We start from the raw sequence: 21,424 nt of genomic DNA on the forward strand, positions 1-21,424 counted from the left end.
CTGGACCTTCACCAGACTTCAAATCTGCTGGTGCATTGATCTTGGACTTCCCAGCCTCCAGAACTGTGAGAAATAAATTTCCATTATTTATAAATTACCAAGTTTAACATATTTTGTTATAGAAGCCTGAACAGACTGGGACAGAACTGCTGCTATCCTAGCTGAGGTACATGGGACATGGCATAAACCATAGAAGTGACATAGCTTCATGGCCAATTTCATAAATGAGGATTGCCCTAGCTATACATATTTTGTTACTAGTTTTATTATGTATATTTTATATGTTAATATATTTAAATTACAGAATACAAAAACAGGATCCACTGAGGAAAGGAAAGAATTAAGAGAAAACATGGAGTAACTTATGAAGTTTCTGTTTTCCATTTTGGGAAACAGTGAGCACATCTTTGGTTATACAAGGTATAGTTGTGTATGTTAGCCTTAAGCATGATGTCACCATTACTTGAAAATTTAAATATGGGTAGAGAGATGTGTATGATTGTTAAGTTGATAAAAGTGTGGATGGACAGTGTCACACTCTCTATTGTCAACTAGGCATCAACCTCAATCCCTTCTCTATTTTCTTTTGAGTAGCAGAGAAGACGTCTGGCTCTGCATTTCACAGAACTGCTTTCATTATATGGTTCCAGGATATTGACTGCAATTGTGAAAGATTTGAAAGTGGAAGAGAAAGAGAAGTCATTACTTTGGCAGCAGTAATAGTCAGATGGCAGAGATGATCTGCAATAGCTTCCCTTGGTATCTGGGGATTATTCTAAAATCAGGCATTTGTGGAACTTTCCATGGATTCCAGCAACACTTCTGAGAATCACCCTGAAGTGTGCAGATATCTGGAATTTCCAGAACTGGCTTCTGTCACAGCCCCAGAGTCATGAGAACCACATATCAGTGCTGTGGGCAATTGAGATTCTCCTTGGCAGCTTCCCTGTGCTTCTTATACTGCCTGATTTCCCTCAAGGAGATCCTTCCTGATTTGTACTCCAAGCCATTCTTACATTACGTAAGCCTCCAATTCCCTATAATAAATCTCTATTTGAAATCCTCAGAGTGATGCAGTCACTTACCAGGATAGATCAACTGTTTAGGACCAAGGAAAAACCCCTAATCAACCTACATAAATGTAACAAAGACAAAGTACATTTTATTCGTAGGAGGAATTCTCAGGCTCCAACTTAGAACCTATCTACTCTACTTTTTTGCAGATGATCTTAGTATGCTTGGTCATCTGGATTTACAAGAAACAAACAGAAGTAGCAAATTGGAAAGAAGGGAGGCAAGACCTAAAGCAGAGATACTGATAGCACCAGAAAGTGAAAACCATTAGGCAGGATAGTTTTATTGACTCCTTTACATAATAACCCAAAAAGTTCAGAAGTCTGGGGTTATTTAGTATAGAAAACAGTATATAACAAAAGCCCTTAAAGGTATTGACATATCACACCCTAGTATAAAAGTCAATACTCATAATAACCTGTAAAATGAAGAAAAAATTATACCATATTCAGAATACTTTATTTAAGAAACTAAGGATATGTATAATTCATTCAGGAGAATTTTTTCCATGAAAGCCTCAAACATTCTGAATCAAAATCTTGTGTGTATGTGTAGGGGGGAAGTCCAGAAATACACATTTGTTGGCCCCTGATCCCCACCCCCCTTACCCCCATATATGGCCATAGCCAGGGGTTGAGAACTACTGATCCAGACAACCCATCATTACCTCCAGATAATGATGCCTAGGGATAAAAATGAATCTCTAATTTCTAGTCTCACCTCCAGCTGTCAACCATCATTTAAACTCAACTGTAGTCATAGTGACCATTCTTTTAGGTAGCTGCTATCTTGTCACTCTTCACATCTGGATCCACTTTCCCTCACATCTTGACACTGCCTCCTAGAGAAAGCACTCACTGAACAATTGGAGAGCATCCTGTAGTCATTATGCCATGCCTCAATTCTCTCCAATTTTGACATTCTTATCCTCTTTATCACTTTGTAAACACACTCAATGGACATCTGAGACCCTTTCAATGGTTTCCTACCTAACAACTACACTTCCTGATTCCCCACTCAATGTGAACTTCTAGATCCTCGATTCCTAATTTATCTGCTGTATTAGATTCCTCTCTAAATCCTCAAATACTAGCAGAGGGCTTGCCACATACTCTATTTTCTGTAAATGTTTGCTGAACAATTTTGGAATCTGAGTCACAGTTACCTGCAGACTCTTAATTCCAATTTCAACTCTCTGCCTCCTAGATCCCCTGGGCCTATGGTAACACAAATTACCAGCTGGAGCAGAGTCAAACACACAGGCATTTCACATCCTTGGGATTGGAGGACCAGAAATGCAGGAACTAGCTGAGGAATTCCAGCCTGAAGAGAATATTGAACAGGAAGGTAGATGTTTTCTGTGAGGCAAGTTAGTGATGAGGGAGAATGGAAAAGAGGGAAAATGACAAAGGTAAGGAACCAGACAAAAGTGGCACCAGGATTTGTGGTATATATTCCCTGAATCAAAATTTGAAAAGATTTGGGCCATTTTGATGTTTTTAAAGCTGTAGTAGCCAGTTTCCAAGATGGCCCCCAATGACTCCCATCTTCTGATATTCACACCTTCATGTAGTCCACTCCCACACTGTACCAGGGCTGGTCTATGCACCTAGTAACATAAGAAAGGGGTGTAAAAGGTGATCTGAGGCTATGTCATAAAAGACATGTGGATTCTGCCTTGCTCTTTCTTGGATCACTTGCTGTGAGGGATGCCAGCTGCCATGTTGTGAGAACACTCAAGTGGCCAATGGAGAGGCCCATATGAAGATAATGGTGGCTTCCAGCCAAGAGCCAACAAGGAATGGAGGACCACCAATAGCCACATGGTTGAACCCCAACTGAGCCTTGACAGGACTATAGTCCCAGTTGACAGCTTTACTGCAACCCGTGAGAGACCTTGATCCAGAACCATCCAGGTAAGCCACCTCTGGATTCCTGACCTTCAGAAAATGAGTGAGGTAAGTGTTTGTTGTATTAAATTGCCAAATTTTAATGAAATTGATTTTATAGCAATAGAAAACTAAGTCAAAAGCCTAACCTGGAAGTTGCAAAATGAGGAATGGGGACCCTTTCTGGCATGCTGACATGGTTTTGTTTTGTAGGGAAGGGACATTTTTAAAAATTCAAATAATTGTCAACACTTACACATTTGAGATTTTTTAAAAATCTTGATTTCTTACTTTAAGAGAGAATAAGATCTTGTAACATAGCCTAATGGCTGTTGCCTTGGACTTGAATGGAATAGACCATCTAAACACCAATAGCCATTCAATTTTGCTACCCTTGGTCTGGACTCATAACAGGAGAGGATTCCATTCATCTTACAATTATCCTTGTTTTATCAGGAACTGTCCTTTTTGTATATCGGAGTTTTTGTTTGGTTGGTTGTTTTTTAAAGATTTCATTACATGAAAGAGTTCTGCCAAATTGCTCATCAGAAACATCTGGAAAACTCTAAAATGCAAAGATTTCCAATCATGGATTATTGCAAACATGGTTATTTTATGATCCGAATTTATATTTCAAGAGAAGGGCCACATTCTCTTTTCCTTCCTTCTGGAAATGGAACGAGATTATGCAGGGATCAGTGTGGGAAGGGGGTTTGGTCCAAGGAGCAGACTGGGTTGTACTTCCCTGAACTGATTCACGGTGGGACGATCCAGCAGAGCAGGCCTGACCCAGATCCTTAGTGGGTATGGCAGGGGGAGGGCATTAAAATGGGAAGATTTAGCAAAGCCAAGTCAAAGGAGGCCAGGATGGGATCAAGAATAAGAAATGGAGCTGAGAGGACAAAGGACTGGAAGTAGGAGGTCAGGAAGAAGCAGGAAGAGTCTAGGATGTTTATTATGAAGAGCTGTGGTGTTTCTGCATTTCTCCCTCCTTAATCCATGGGTACATGAGACACAATAATACTGTAGCAATGGATCTTTAGGAGCTCTGCCGAGTGAGGGACTGCTTTGAAAATTTATCATAAAGACTATCCACATGATATGGCTACTTTCTGGCCATCCAGCCCTTCTAGGTACAGAAAATCCTGTTGATTACTTCCAATTATTTTTTTCCCTCCTTTGAAATGCCCTAGTACTTTAATGCATCAGGGTAGTGGTGAGCTGGCTTTCTTGGAAGAAATGAAAAATACAAAGGCCAGGTGATACAATGGTTTCTTCAGTCAATGAAGAAATGACTTGATAGATTTAAGTGAAAGATGATACTTAAACATTCATGCACATCTAGTTAAAAGGAATAATATTCACATGCAGATCATATATTTGGCTCACTTCACAAACACGTTTTATGCCATACATTCAAGAACTGTGAAGTCAATCCAAGTTTTATACAGCCCACATCATTTTACACATTTGGGAAAGTTAATAGTAAAGATTCTATGTAACTGATTTAGGTGCTTTTTAAAATTTGAAGATTCTATGGCTGATTATAGATTTTGAGGAAGTTGGGCAGCCTCAACAAATTTCTTCCTTTCTTTCATTACCAGAGAAGGGCAGAAGTAAGAATTTCTAAGCAGGAAAGAATGATTTTGCTAGTTTTCCCAATTCCTTTTCACCACCATCTTCCTCTAGGCAAAAGTTAGCCTGTGTTTCTGAGCGTCTGGATATAAACATGCCTGTATTAAAACATTCTCCTTGTTTATAATTTTATGATTTATCTATATATCTTTATTTTTGGCTACTGTGGCTTTTTACAGCTTTCTAATTTATATAGCCATTTGTTTAGGCTGTCAAAACATTTTTAATTTTAATTACTGTGTATCATGCCTGAGGGTGTAAAACTGTCAGATAAATCTGAGACTCTGCATAAACATGTGGGGAACTGCATGTGTTACCACTCAACAATTGCTAGTGGGCAGTTAGCAAATGCCTTTTCAGGGGGTTGGTTGGTTGGCTCCTTTTTCCCCCCTTCATGGGGGCACAGGATGATGTTGTCAGACTGGGTGCTGGACATGTCATCATACCCACATGTCAGTGACCTCGCCACCAAAAGTGCAAGCTTGTGTGATGGACCAGTCATGGGCTGGGCAGCCCTGCAGAAGGCTGATGGGAGAGCACTTAATGTTCAAGGCGTGTCACAGACTGGGGAACTGGATGATCAACCTAGCACTTCATTTTTAAAAAGAAAAATGATTGAGGAAGAGGAGTAAGATGTCTTAAAGAATGGGACAGTATATTTGATCAGTAAAATGTGAGCAGGGATCTTGCTCCTTTTTCTTTTTCATAAAGTCTCAGGATGTATGTATCCATCATCCATCCATCCAGCCAGCCAGCCAGCGAAACATACAACAATCTATCAATCTATCACAAATCTAAAAATCTTGCATTTGGGATAGGACACTTGAGCCTGAGACTCAGTGATGTCATTTAATCAGCTCGATTAACTTTGGCCAGATTCTTCAATGGCAGTTTTACACACTCCAGCCAGCTGAAAGGCTTTTAGAAGTAATCTAGCACTTTATCCAATACGAAGTCTAGATCTACAGTGAAATCTGGATCTAATCTATGTCTGTATTTATCTTATGGCAATATAATTACATTTCTATTATGAATTTTTATGCCAATCTTCAGGGACACTTGCCCAAAGAAAGTTGCGCCTACCCTCCTGCCTACTATTCATAGCCCCAGCCTTTGAGTTCAAGAATCAGAGAAGGAATAGGGCAGGGAGAATGATGACAGAGACTTTCTTCTGCAATCTACTTTTGCTGGTCTTTTCTATCTTTTACACCCTTGACGTGGCCAAGGCACGGTAATAAGGCAATCTATCTCAGCATGCATTTCAACTAATTGAACTGTTCTACGTGTGGCATTGTGTATTCCAAAAGGAGTTGTTTCGAGCACATTATCTCAATCAGGTGGGGGCATTTGTAATATGTTGCAAAATTGATTATTGGTGTGGAATCTTTCAGACAAGAAGCCATAGTACAAAAGTGAAGAATCTTGTACTTTTAAATGTTAAAGCTTGGTAATTTATAGAACATATGAACTGTATAAGTCACATGGCATCAAAAAAAAAAAAAGAGGCCTCATGCATTTAGCACTTTGATGGAAAAGTGCTTGGCTCAAGAAATTTTTTTTTTTTTTAAAAAAAAAAAAAAAACCACTATCATCTTTGATATAGGAAAGCATTGCTGACCTAAGTCCGTTAGGAATCTGCTTTTTCCATGAAAAAGTCATGCTTTTCCTCTCCTAATTTTCAACATAAAATATTTCTCTTTTCCACCCTGAGATTTGATTAGTCCCCTGTTAGAGTGGCTTGCTTCCTTATGAGAATTTCATTCACTCGGAATTTATTAACAGTATTTGTTAAGTGTCTACTATATACCAGAATGCTATACAAGGAGTAGGGGAATTAAGAGTAAAAATAGATAATGCCCCAGCTTTCAGGGAACTTGCAGTCTAATGGGGGTAGATAAGTACTAACCAAAAATTGCACCAATAAACTTACAAGTAAAACTGAGATATGTCCTGAAGAAAAGGAACACAGGTCTATGAGGATATAATATAAAGGACTCTGACCTCAGCTGGAGTCTCAAGGCACTTCCCTCAGGAAGTTACAATGAGCTGAGATACGCAACAAGTCAGAAGTGGGCTGTATTTTTGATAGGATGGTTGTTGATATTCATCTGATAATTATGTAAAATGAGTATAGACTATATCTCATTTTAAAAAGTCTGATTTTTTTCTTCCCTCAATACTAAGCATATAGCAGGAGCTACCTATGACCCTGACTTAATATATAAATGCAGAATGAGTGTTTTTCTTTTGTTTTACTCTCGACTGATTAATTTTACCTTGGAGTCTATATTAAAAAAATTAACTTAAGAAAAATGTAACACCCTATACTGCTATTGATACTCGAAACTAATTTGCCTTGACTATGAAGAGGCAAAAATGAAAGGGAAGTAAATATGCCTGCTATTAAATTATTTACATCATCATAGGAGATAAAAGGCAGGCAACTACGCATGCATGTTCTCAGCAGTGGCACTATTCAGAGTAGACAGGAGGTAAGAGGAACCTAGATGTCTATCAGTGAACATGTAAATAAAATGTAGACATACAGTGGAATATTATTCAGCCTTAAAAAGGAAGGAAATCCTGCTACACGCTATGACATGGGGGAACCTTGAGGATATGTGCTAAGTGAAATAAGCCAATCAGAAAAAGAAATACTATTAGGTTATTAAGTATGAAATGTCTGATTCCCTGAAGTACTAAGTTTGACAGTTGATATCTCCGACATTTCTCTTTGACACTTATTTTTATTGTGAAGGTACATCCTCAGTCTTTCAAATGCACGTTGAAGCTTGTGATTATCTTTCAAAAAATTTCTTAGAGCAATTTTTGTGAAATCATGGCTAAGTCAAAAACTCGTGTTATTTTTGAATATGAGTTCTGTTGTAGAACCAATGCTGCACAGACAGCTGGAAATATCAACAGTGTTTGGGAAGGATGTGGCTAATGAAAGCAATGTACTTTGATGGTTTGAGAAGTCCCATTCTGGCGATTTTAATCTTGAAAATGAGCCACGTGGGCAACCTCAGATCAAGGTGGATAATGATGAACTTAAAGCTGTAGTGGAAGCGAATCCATCTCATCCTATGTGTGAATTAGCAGCAAAGTTTGACGTTACTATGCCAAGAATATGGGACCATTTGAAACAAATTGGCAAGGTAAACAAGCTGGATAGATGGGTTCCACATGGATTAAGTCAGTGTCAAGGGAAATCTCAAAGCTCACCTTTCTGTGCTGTTATGACAAAAAGGCAAGCCATTTCTACACTGTATTGTTATGTGTGATGAAAAATGGATTCTTTTTGACAATCACAAGTAGTGGACACAATGGTTCAAGTGCCAAAATATAGTCCAGAACTGAATATTGATCAAAAAGAGCTATTGGTGTCTGTCTGGTGGTCCAGCACTAGTATTATCCACTACAGCTTCATGAAACCTGGTCAACTGATTACGGTGGATGTCTACTACAACCAGCTGGACGAAATGATGAGAATCCCTATGATTAAGCAGCCAAGATTGGTCAATAGAGACAGGACAATCCTGTTGCAAGACAATGCTTGACCACATGTCACATAAACAACACTGCTCGAACTACAGAGGCTGGACCTGGAAACTGTCATCCACTGTATTCACCAGACCTTGCACCAACTGACTACCACCTTCCTTCTAGGCTTTGGGCCACTTTTGCAAGGAAAAATATTCGATTCTCAACAAGTTGTGGAAAACACCTTTTGCAATTTCATTGCCACTTGCTCTTCAGGCTTCTTCACTGCTGGCATAAACAAGCTACCATTAAGATGGCAAAACTGTGTTAACAGTTTAGGTGCACAGTTTAATTGTACTGCTTCCTGTTTGAGATATAATAAACTATGCTTTTGACTCAAAATCGGACACTTCATGTTTAATGAAATATATGATGCCACTTAAATGAGATATCAAGAGTAGTCAAATTTATAGAAACAGAAATAGAATGGTGGTACCAGGAGCTGGAGGGAGGAAGAAAGGAGTTAATGTTTAATGGTGGAGTGCTTCAGTTCTACCAGATGGAAAATTAGTTGAGATCTAGTGTCACAACAATGTGACTATACTTAATACTACTGAGCTATACACTTAAAATGGTTAAGATAGTAAATTGTTATGTGGATTTTTTTTTTTTAAATCATGATTAAAAGGAAAAAGGAAGGCAACTTCCTTTTTACTGAAAAAGTGCTGACCCTGGTCTGGGTCTGTTACATGGGCTGTGTCACTTAATCCTATCTATGCCATCATTGGGTAGGTGAGGAAAAACAGCTAAGCTAGGTAGTTTCCCAGTTTATAGGATTCAGAAGCCAAAGACCTGGACTATAAATCCAAATATGTATCTATCTAGAGATAGAAATAGATACAGAGTAGAGATTAATAGTAATTAAAACAAAATTAACAATAATGCCTGAACATTTACTGCCCGGTACTATATGCCATGCACTATTCTGATGGCTTTAAACACAACCTATTTAATCCTCAAAACTTTTAAGACGTATTATTACTAACTCCATTTTACAGATGAGGATAGCCGAGTCAAGTAACCCTTCTCAAGCTCACGCTGTCAGGAAGAGGCAGAGACTTGAACCCAGGTCATCTTGCCCTAGACCCCCATTGCTCTTACATCACACAACTCGAGAATGAGAGAGTCCGATTGTAGAATATTTCTCACCATTTCAAGCCTCCATTCCCACACATTCTCCAGTGGAAAAGATTCAGGTTGAATTGAGAGGGTGGCAAACAGCCACTGCTATCCCTATTTTACTTTATATCATACAGACAATCCACCAGGAGAAGTCAGGAGTCATGTCCAGGGGCACACATTGACCAGATGACAAAAGGTTGGAACCCAGGTCTCCTGGCTTCTGACCACTACATCTAGGGTCCTCCACTACCTAGGTGGAAACTTTCCCAGAAATTCCCCAGACCACCTGGCAGAGGGAGGAAACTTAGGTGTGCCACATACACTCCCTTATTTTACACTCCTTTTTTCCGTGTAATTGCCGGTAGCCATAGACCGGGTGGGACTTGCAGACAGGGCCTCCGAGGACTCGGCCTCGGGGCCAGCCACAGGGAGCGTCTTGCCTGGGGGCCCTCCTGTCCTGGCAAGGGAGGCTGGGGCGAGTCTTAGCCCAATTCCTTCCTGACATGCCCTCAGAGAACAGGATTCTTATTAGACATTTGGTGACAGGTGCAGGATGTGAGCAGAAGGGACCTCGGCTTAATATCTCACGAGACGAACAGCACATATTATACAGCTAGTGACTCGCCACTGATTTACTGCCCTGTAAGACTGGTGTTTTCTGAAAGAGCAGGAAGAGGCAGGAGCATAAAATGCTTTTTGTCCCAGACTCCTTTTGCTGCAGATGTTTGCAGCTGGCACGCTCCGATTTTCTTCCTCTATGGGTGCACAGGAATAACCCACATAATCCTATTTCCATCTTAATTACCTTCTATTACTTAATTAAAAGACCTGATGCTGATGCCAGAAAAGGCTGGCAGATTTGTTAAGATGTGAGCAGAGGGTGAGCTGGGCTGTACTTGAAGCAGTCAAGGCCTCTTTATCCTTGAAGTCTCTCAAACGCATAAGGCCATACATCTTAGGCAACTTATTTTCCCTTCTCTCCAAATTACTTGAATATGTTCGAAAATATCTGTCCCACAGTTCTGAAGTTATTTGGGTTCTCTCTGTATTACTTGTTACCCTAAAACTGAGTGCCTGAAAACAACCACCATCTATTATTTTCCACAAATTTACGGGTTGGGTGGGCGATTCCGCTGATCCGTGGGGGCTGGCTTATGTATCTGTGCTCAACTGCAGGGTCAGCCGGGGGCGGGCAGGTCCTGGACAGCCAGGGCTGGGTCAGCTCAGCTGTGCCTCATATTGTCTCCATTCTCCTGCAGACTTCCAGGGCTTATTCCTATTGTGGCTGCAGGGTTCCAAGAGAGGAAGCAAAAATGTGCTGCCCCTTTTCCAAGTGTCTGCTTGTGTCGAGTCTACTAGCATCCTAATGGCCAAAGCAAGTCACATGGTTGAGCCAAATGCCAGAGTAGGAAGCCTCTATGACTTAAGAGATAACAGAGCCTAATGGTACAGATACAGGAAAGGACATTATTGGGCTATCAATTCAATCAATCTTCCTCACTTTCCAAAACACAGTGATTCCCTGAAACTTAAGGGTGATAGCTTTCTTCAATTGATCCTTTTCTTTTCTTTCCTAGTGTTTACTCAGGATGATGCCTTAAGACATGAAAGATGCTAAAGGTCCTTAACATAAATGAATGAATGGTTGGAAAGGAAGGTGTCATTAACAATGCCCTCGTCTCTTAACCACATCTCTTTTGGTTGCAAATAAGGAACATCTGCTCAAACTGGCTTCAACAACAGGGCGAGGCACACTAACTTATTTCACCTGACTCATGGGCAGCAAGCACAAATGGATTTCTTGATGGACCAAAACCAGGAACTGGAAGTTGTAAGCGGCCGAGTCTGCTCCAAGGGCTAGCGGCCAAACTTGTTCCCATGTGCTGTGGGGTGGGACAGGAGGGAACACGGCTCTGGTGTCATAGGGCAAAAACATGGCTTGCCTAGGAGCTGTGGGCATAGCAGTGCCCATCCACGTGGCTGTATGTACAGTGGAGAGGTTCCTTGAATTCAGAAAATTCTTTAGTTCCAGGGTACAGTAGATGGCCCCCCAAATTCCCAACCTCTGGTTGTGCAAACACAAATCTAGGTACCGCTGAGAAGGTATTTAAGTCAATCACAAACCTCTGTTAAGATATGTAATGAGTGGGCCTGACCTAATCGGGCCAGACCTCTAAAAACTGCTTTTCTCTGGCTGTTAGCAGAAAAAGAATTCAGAGATTCAAAGCATGAGGAGATTTGACGTGCCCTCCCTAGCTTTAACAATAGTGAGGACCACGAGCCAAGGAATGTTTGTGGCCGTCAGGAGCTCAGAGTAGCCTCTGGGTGACAGCCAGCAAGGAAATGAGAACTTCGGTTCTACCACTACAAGAGTTGAATTCTGCCAACAACCTGAAGGAGTTTGGAGCGAATTCCCTCCCAGAGCTTCTAGATGAGAGCCCAGCTGGCCGACACCTTGATTTCGGCCTTACGAGGCCCTAAGCAGAGAGGCCAGCTGAGCCATAGCAGACTACCGACCTACAGAAACTATGAGATAATAAACAGGTGTTGTTTTAAGCTGCTAAACTTTTGTAATTTAAGAAGCATAGAAAAGCTGCTCCACAGAGCTATTACTGTTTCTATTTTATCTTTTTAAAATTGTTAATATACTTTGAGAAATGGCAGAAATTGAATTATCACTCACATTTTGCTCTAGATTTGTTGGCCTGAAAGACTTCCTTTGTGATTGGAAAGGACAAAGATGTCTTTGGGGGAAAAGAACATTATAATTGGGACAAGGGTGAGGTATGAGAGAAGTTAAGGCTTAGAACTGAGGGTAGGTGAGCCGGATTTTGTGGATTGCAGTCCTGCAAGCTAGGCCTTCAAGGAGACAGCATAAAAATAAGATACTGGGAAGAGAGAGAAAGAGAGAGAGGAGAGAAGGGACTGGCAAACTGGTACTGAAAATAAATTTTAAAAGCCTCACTCAACCCCTCCATCTGCATATCTTATCTCCTCAACTGCACTCAAACTTGCTGTAGCAAATTTGATCTCAAAGAAAAATATCCCTTTCTTGAAGCAGTATGTCCCTTTAACCTAACACCTTGTTTTTCTGTTACCCTCCCCCTCCTGTTGCGACTACTTTTTCCGCTTCTGAGCTTGGTAGAGAAGAAGAGAAGAATGATTACTCAAACCACAGCGTTCAGAGAGGAGAGAAGAGACCAAAATTGAAAGGAGAAAATGGCCTCCTCAGCCAAGTTCCTCCCATATTTATCTCCAAGGACATGTGCAAAGGGTCAGGGCCCTTTGTTAATTTCTTTAACAACTTCCATACAGGTCAGCTGTCTTCAGCTGACCTCTGCACTTTGCAAACAAGCAGGTTTGGGAAGGCGTTTTCACGTGACCCTTCATTCACCTTGCTCACGTTCTTTCCATCCATCCATCCTTCTAGGCCCAACTCCCAAACTCTCCTAGATGTCTACACGTGATATTCTCAAGTCTTCACCTCCCATCCATCCTTCAACCCATCTCTATACAGCTTCCTCCCTAATCACTCCAGTGAAATGCTCTTCCCCGACCATCAATGATCCTTACATTGCTGTGCCCAGTGGACTCTGACTTATTCCAAATGAATCTTTCAGAATGATTAAACCCAGTTGACCACACTTCTTATTTTTAGGACATTTTCTTTTGGTTCGTATGATATCACTATTTTTTGGTTTTCCTCCTACTTTTCTGGCTACTCTATCTCAGACTCCATTGCCAGTGTCTCTCCCTATAGCTGATTCCTAGATGTCAGCATTTCTCAGGGCTCCATTTTGGACGTTCTCCTCTTCTCACACAGCCAAACTTTCCGTAGAGGCTTTCACTTACTTCACTTGCCGTACATGCCCTGGCTTCATAGAAGAGATGACCTGAGAACTGCTTGCTGAAATGGAAAGAGCACTGAGCTCAGAGCAAAAAGAATAAGGTTCGAATCTTAACTCCTGTGAGAGTATCACCCCTGACTTGGGGTGTGTTGCAGCCGCTGTGTCCTTGCCTGTAAGATGGAGACAGTGGTACATGCCTTGTCTGTCTCACAGGATTATCACAGGAATGAAGGATGTGGCACGAGGCTGCTGGCGGTGTTATTGTTATTGATGTACTTGCAGTCAGAGCATTGAAACATTAACTGTTTGGGATTTTCAAGAGTAAGCATGGGTGAGAAGATCAGGGCCAAAAAAGGGGATGAGTGAAGGGAGAGAGAGAGAGAGAGCATGCACATGGATGGATGGATGGATGGACGAACAGATGAAAATAAAAACCCAGGGAATTCACAGAAGCTGTATAGATTGATTGAGATTTGATACCATTCCATAAATCTCTCAATTTTTCAATAGATTTGCCAACTCAAGAAATGCTGAGAGCAATTGGATTTCGAATGGGAAACAGTGAAGGCACAGGAGCTTTGCTGAGAATCAGAATCAGGTGGTGATGCAGGGAACAGGGGAGCACCTTCCAAAGGGCAGATGCAAGAGATCAAGTGAGATTTAACCTTCTGGATTTCCAGTGCATACTTGGGTTATACAGACTTAGAAAACATTTCTGTTCATTTAATAAGCATGCCTTGAGTGTCTGCTATCCACTAGGTGCTCAGACTGGTGCTGCAGGGAATACAAAGGTGCATGAAGATGACACTGAGGAGGAGGAGGAGGATTGTGCTCTAGAGTTCATAAAGGACTATCTCTTTTCTCATTCAGTCCTCACAGCCAGCCAGACAGGTAAACAGGACAAAGATATTTCAACCATTTCTAGTGTGAACACAGCTTCAGTGATTAGCCCAAAAGGTAGAAAGTGGCAGAAGCAGCACCTGACCCCATCTCTAACTCCGTGTCTTCTGTCTGTCCACTAAACCAGTGTTTCCTCACTGTGGCACTATTCCTTCCTGTGGTGGGCCCCCTAGTTTAGAAAGCACAAAAGAAAACCTAAAAAAAATCCAACAGTTATTTATTTTAACAGTGTGCTAGAAAAATAAATAAAATCAGTACAGAAAAGCTATAGTTTCTATGATATTATTTCTCAGCATGAGAATGAAGTGGGTAAATGTTATATTAAATTAAACATTAAAGTAATAATAGCACAGATAGGGAAGGTGCAACTTTATAAAACAATGCATTCTCCCATGCTATGGCTGTTTACAATTTCAGAGAAGTGGTTAGGACAAGCAGACAAATAACTATGATACCAGATGCATCCTTGAGCAACGTAATGAATGAAAGGGGAGCCAGGACATCTGGTTTTAATTCCACTTCTGCCCCTCACTAATGATGAGATTTTAGGCAAATCACTCCAGGTGTGGTTTCCATATTATGGAACAAGGGAACTGGAATTATCTTTTCCAGGGCAAATTGTTTGTGTTTGAGCGTTATCTGCCAAAGGAGAGGTACAAACTATCACATAGTGGATTCTAGGGCCAGACTGCCTGGGGTGGAATTCTGGCTTTTCCACACATCAGCTGTGTAACCTCGGGCAAGGTACTTCTCTGTTCTGTGGTTTCTTCATTTACAAAATTGACACGCCTCTTGCTGGATTAACTAGAAGCAGAAAAGAAAGGACTCTAATAAGCTCAACCAGGAATGAAAAAGGAGAATTATATACCATGGAGTACTACTCAACCATAAGAAAGATTGAAATAATGTCTTTGGCAGCAACTTGGATGGAACTGGAGGCCATTATTCTAAGCGAAGTAATCCAAGAGCAGAAAAATAAATGCCACGTGTTCTCACTTACAAGTGGAAGCTAAAGTATGGTCACATGTGGGCACACGGAGTGGTAAAACAGACACTGGAGACTCAAAAGGGGGGAGCGTGGGAGGGGCTGAGGGATGAAAAATTACCTATGGGGTACAATAGACATTACTTGGTGACGGGTACACCAAAAGCCCAGACTCCACCACTATATAATACATGCATGTAATGGAAGTCGACTTGTACCCCCTAACTCTATTAAAATTTAAAAAAGAGAACTATTTTTACAAAATGGAGATAATACTCTCATAGAGTTGTGAGGATTAAGTGAGTTAATTAAAGGGAGCACTCAGAAGAGTGCCTGGCATAATAAACATTATAGAAGTATTTGCTATGATTAGTATCTTGGGGCTTCAGGGGAGGGGCGTATTATACACATTGGAAAGGATGAGAAGAAGGTTCATAAAAACGTGGCACCTAAGATGGACCAAATATGTCATTAATTTACCTGTGTGGAGCTTCCTACTCATGTCAGAGAAGAAGAGATAGGTGTGGCCGAAAGGTGAGGGCCAGTAGGCTAGGGAATAGAGGAAGAAACCCCTAGCAAGTGAGTCTTGGAGAATAAGCAGAACCCACCACTACACTAGCGTGCCTGGGTCTTTATTTCTGGTTCTTACAATTTGCCTGAGGGCCACCAGGCAAGCTCCACTGAACGGCTGTCGGATCATGGAGCCATGATGCAATGCTCAGAAGTGGTATCTAGCTACTCCATCTCAGTAAGGACCACAGACATGGGGAAAGGCCATAGTGAGACTCCCAGAAAGAATATGCCAGGAGTCTGGAGGCCTGGATGCACATTTTAGACTCTCTGTTCCTATGCTCTGAAACCAATCTCTTTTCTGTTTCATGATGGTGGCTGTTGAACAGATCATGTGCTACACTGTTAAACAAAACTAAACACAGTTACTTACTCTTCACATGCTATTAAACAGAGCTACATTAAAATAATGTGTAGATTGAGACAAATACATACCACCACAAGATAATTGGGAGTGAAGTCACTGTGACAGCCTGAATAACTAAATTAACCCTATTAAAACCTGTTTTCACTGGGTCAAAGGCTTTTCAGTGGAAGAAATCAGGTGTAAAAGAAAGCACTCAGTTTTTGAACACTTTGTAACACTTGCTAAAAAAATAAACCAGTCATTTGAAGCAGCAAGCAAAGAAACTGACTTAGTTCATAAAAACATGAAATAAGGTCATAGGCATTTTCTATTTTTGATTCAAATTCTGTTTGCTTATAAAAGTGCACATTATTTTTTTCTTTTATCCCAGTAAAAGTATTTTACAATAAATACTCCAATATTCTGAATGTGGCTTGTTTTAACAATTCAGAAAAAAAGACAGTAAATAACTAGAAGTTAAAGAAATTCTAATTAAAACAACAGTATGATTTAATAGCCAACCTATCAAATTTGGAAGCGTTAACAAAATGATAAAAGTTCATTGCTGGTAAGGTTGTGAGGAAGCAGGCTCTCTCAAACATGGAGTGTGTCCTCCTATGGCTACTTCTTAATATACAGCCAAAGAATTATCCAGTGTATAACATGTACTTCCTCTGTCCCATTTCTCTTCCCTTCTAGAAAAGTAAAATTACCTATTACCTAAGGTAATAAAATGCTTATAAATTAAGCTACAGGATATAAGTTCTTTGAGGACAGGGATTATTCTGGAATTGTTTTACTCCCTTTTACCTAGTACCAAGTTCAATTGCTAGCATAATGTGACATTCAATAGAGATGCATACATAAATCAGTAAATATGAATTGTAGTGTTTTTATGTTAAAAAACATCTAAATGCTTAACAGCAGAAATGGATTAAATAAAATATGTCCTCTTCAAATGAAAGCCTAAAAAAAAGAAGAAAAAGGAAAATATGCTCTATAATGTAAAAGGATATGAGGCAGCTATTAAAAATAATGCTGTAGAAGGAAATTTCTATAACGCACCAAAATTACATTTTTGATTACTTACTACTTGAAAAATAGCTGGCTTTAAACAATATGCTATAATCTTAATTTTTCTAAAAAAACTGATTATATAAATATATAAATACTGGTAGGTATATACTAAAATATGAACACAGTGGTTCTATCTGGTTGCAGTTTTACTGGTATTTTTCCATTTTGTTTATATTTTCTAACATAAGAACAAAAGGTGTTACAATGAGAGTAACAGGAGGTTAGGAATAGGGCTGAAATGATGAGTAAACTGCCTATGAGCAAGAAGAAATAGATATTTTTCTGAATGCCCCTAGAGGAAAGACCCAAGACCAATGGGAGAATGATCCTGAGAAGCCAATTGTGATTTGATATAAGTAGTTAAAGCTGTTCAACAGTACAACGTGCCACAACTTGAGATAGTGACTCCCTTATTCCTATAGGTATTGAAGCAGAGGCTAAATGACCATCCAAGAGAGGTTCATATGTTAGAGAAAAATCTTGGACTAAATGAGCTCTAAGTCCTATAAACCCAAGGCTGGAAGATTCGATGAGTTAACTGGCAGATAGCCCACTATAAGCTCCATTTGACAAGGTAAAGAAATCTTTATTTATCAACAAAGGGTAGGTTCCTTTATCCCACTGTCTTCTGTAGTACCTTCTCCTTCTTGATGCTTCTTTCATAAGCAGCCTTTTAAGCTGTCCCTCTTAACTTGCTATATTATCTACATGATCAAAGTTTCATTGTTTTTCTCTTTTGATAGCATCTGGATCTTCAAGAATACCCATAGAGTGTTAGATAGTATTTATGGTTGTCATGGATATTCTTAAAGTGGATTGGTTATGTACCAGCTGAGAGCCTGCTCTTTATGTATGCTCTTTATTTATTTTTAGAGATGAGTTCTCGCTCTGCTGCCCAGGCTGGACTCAAACTCCCGGGCTCAAGCGATCCTCCCATCTCAGCCTCCTGAGTAGCTGGGATTATAAGAGTGTACCAAGGCACCGGCTTTTCCTTTTGTGAATGGCCATGGGATAGGCTCTGGGAAAGGGAGAAGTTAGGAGGAGGATAAAGAGCAGTGGAATAGAGCAGAAGAAGGGTTCTGCTCACTTGATGGTTTTTCTGAGGGTTGTTCCTGGCGAATTAAACTGGCAATAGATAAGTCACTGGCTTTCTTGAACTGCTATACATTGTACAGTATCTATTCATAGCTTTTTACTTTTGATTGACAAGAAATTATGAGAATTTTGATTCTGAGTTTGGAGCTATTTAAAATAGTTTGAAGAAGTATTGATTAGATTCATAATATGAATAAACTCTGCACAAAACCAGTGAAGAAGTGTCCTATCAGCATACACTGATTATGGCTTTTGAAATTGTTCAATCTTGGGCATAGTCCAGGGAGTAAGGATCTAGTCTATGCAAAGAGAACATTTTATTTTTGGTTTGCAGTAACTGGACATTGTATAATCTTTGACTCCGTACTCTTTTAGGTTTGCTTCAACCAAACCTTCTCTTCTAGGTTGGTAGAATAGAGCAGGAAACTTATTTGGTATAGATCTAGGCACTATATAGGGACTGGCTTAAAGGAGATCTCAGAACCTGCCAAGAAATAAGTCAGAACCCAATGCTGGTGTAAAACTTATTCAGTCCAGTTAGTAGAGCAGTGAAAGTGTGGGGACATGTATTTATTTTATGCTAAAACTCCAAAACTACTTAAGACATACTTGTTCCCTTTATAAAAGAACACAAAGTACCAGGTTCAACCCACCTATCATTCATTTGTGTGATCAGTTTCTTGGAATACTTTGAAGTGGCCATCTGGGCTCTCTTGAAGAGGGTGAAAAAGAGGAGGATTAAGATGACAAAACCATCCCAAATTGTAACTGCCATGGTAACTGAAGCCTTGTGTTCAAGGAAGACTGTTTAAACATCACACTTCTTCCATTGCCAAGAACTCCTGGAAAATTACGAGGTAAGTGGATTAGAGAGAAGGCATTTGGGATGCTTGATCAAGTCTGCTGGAGCTCCTTTGAGCAATATCCCATTCCATTAGCTATTCAATGGAATGAGAATAAGAGAGTGGGGATAGGATACTGACCAACAAAACAGAAGGTCATTCAGAGGAGGTTTCTTTCTTTTTCTGCCCATTGCAAAGTGCCACTGTTAACACATTTCCAGTTAAAAAAGGCCCATCAGCAAATCTCCAGGACAGAGAACCAGGATATACTCTTCCCAGTTGTCCTCCAAAGTATGTGGTCTCAGAATAGCATGGTGGCTAATTGGAAGACATGGCACAGTTCCGGTGGTCTTTCAAGCTTCTTCTATACTCACCAAATCAATCCGTGTGCTTCCTACCATGCCTTCAACCTCAGACATTCTGAAGATGTAGACAACAAGGGGTGCAAAGAGGGCGAGTGTGTACAGAATACAGTAGGACGATGTGACCTGTGCTTTGTTATGAAAGAAAGCAAGCTATAGCCTTTTGAGAGGAAAAGACCCGCTCAAAGAGGTGGTCTTACAGCACCATCTCCACAGATACCCAGAGACAGGATGATGAAAACAGTAATGAGCATGATAAAGGCTGAAAAGCCACAGGAATATCAGACTGATCTATTCCATGGCACAGATGTCTATATAAAGAATTTTTGCTAATAATATTTTAATGCCAAGTTCTTTTCATTGCTTTGGCTGAAGCCCAGGAATGGTTCAAACATATATTTTGGCATCTGGGCCATCTCTGGTGTACTAATTTCCTTTTGCTTAGTCATGTAGTCAGCAGTAGAGCTGATCTCAACTAAGGTGGCTAGTACTAATTGTTAGTTTCCAATTACTAGTTGTTCAAGGTTTATCAAGTATTGTGACTTTAATTAGGGCCCTGAAATGTAAACTGCAATGTCTTTAACAGACACATTCCGATGGGGATAATTTGATGAGCCAGTTGCTGTTGTATAGTAATTGGGAACCAAAGAGAGATTCACATATGAATAGTAAATTAAGATGCACAGTAGTAGCTGGGATTTATACCTGGACTGTTAGAGGCCTTAATGACCCCATAAAAGAGAATAAGGTCATTTGTTATTTAAAGGATCATAAGATATTGCATTTCATAAGGATATTGAGCATGTACAAGGTTAAAGTGCTCGTGAGTGAGCCAGATTCCCCCTTTATTCCATTTATAAGCAGAACCAGAAGAGTTAGCACTTTTTTGTAATAAAGCTCTAAATTCCAGAGTGACTTGCTGCTGCTCTACCTCCCAAATCCCAAAGGACAGCTGCTGCTGGGCTGGGCTTTGTAAAATGTTAGTTTCATCCCAAAACTCAGCACAGACACTGAATCCTCCATTTTAGAACCAATTAAAGTGAATGGTTTTCCAATTTTCTGGGACAAATTGTCACATGTGGTTGAATGGGGAGACCCAGAGGTCTGGAAAGGTGGCAGGGAAAACACCTAATTCTCAGTATTCCTTGGGTACAGCAGGTCTCATTTTAGGTTGAATACAAATTTAAAAGGCTTAGCTATATATAGATGACAGAGTGAATAGTGAAAATAGGGAACTCTAAATTACCCATAGAAACAAAGAGATAATCCCAAATAGCAGATTACTCAATACAATATTGTTGAAATTTGGAATGTAAGGTCTACATCACGTTTGCATCCTTAATTATGTTTTTCTTAGGCTGCTATTGAAGTTAGCCTCTGTTCTCCTTACACATGACCTATCAGCAGGAGGGAAAAACTGAGAAATGCATTTGAGGATTCTACCCTGGGTTTCAAATTTGGTTGTGGATAAACCCATCTGTAGATAATGGAGCAGTGACGTTAACATCTTTCATGCCTATTACTTGTTTTGTTTCATTCCTTTTGTAGCAGTAGGCACATCTGTGGACACATGCCCAAAACTTCACAGAGAGCCATGCAATCATTTCTGTTATTATCATGCCGTCTACAGATGTTTTTGTTAGCCACGGTCTAACCGGGCACAGCAGAGGCCTGTAGTAGGACAGGTTAGGAAATGAGGAAACAATTTCTCCAGGTAAGTAATTAGAACAACAGGAGCAAATCAGAAAGCTGAATGTTGCTATTTAAATGGAAATTCAGCCAAGTCCCCGACATGCTACAAATTTTATCCACACAATGTTAAAGGAACCAGGTGGTGAAAATCTTAGGTGTGTAACTAAGGGTTATTGTGTTGGTTTGATGGGACTCAGGAGCTATTTCTGGTGTGGCAAGATGTCGACAAAATGGAGTTTTAAATGTTATTAAAATGATCAATTATGAATTATTTTAAGCATGCAGAAAAGTTCAGAAATAACAGATGCCCTTATTTCTACTCTTCAGAATTTGAAATTTTGAACCATTTTTTTTCTTCTGACTAAAAACTAAAGCTAGAGATGTGGCTGTGGTGGGTTACAAAAATGCACAGGGATATGCTCTCCACCCCTCCCTGTGGGCACA

This window comes from Lemur catta, chromosome 10 (assembly GCF_020740605.2).
Source record: "Lemur catta isolate mLemCat1 chromosome 10, mLemCat1.pri, whole genome shotgun sequence".
Classification (NCBI taxonomy): domain Eukaryota; kingdom Metazoa; phylum Chordata; class Mammalia; order Primates; family Lemuridae; genus Lemur; species Lemur catta.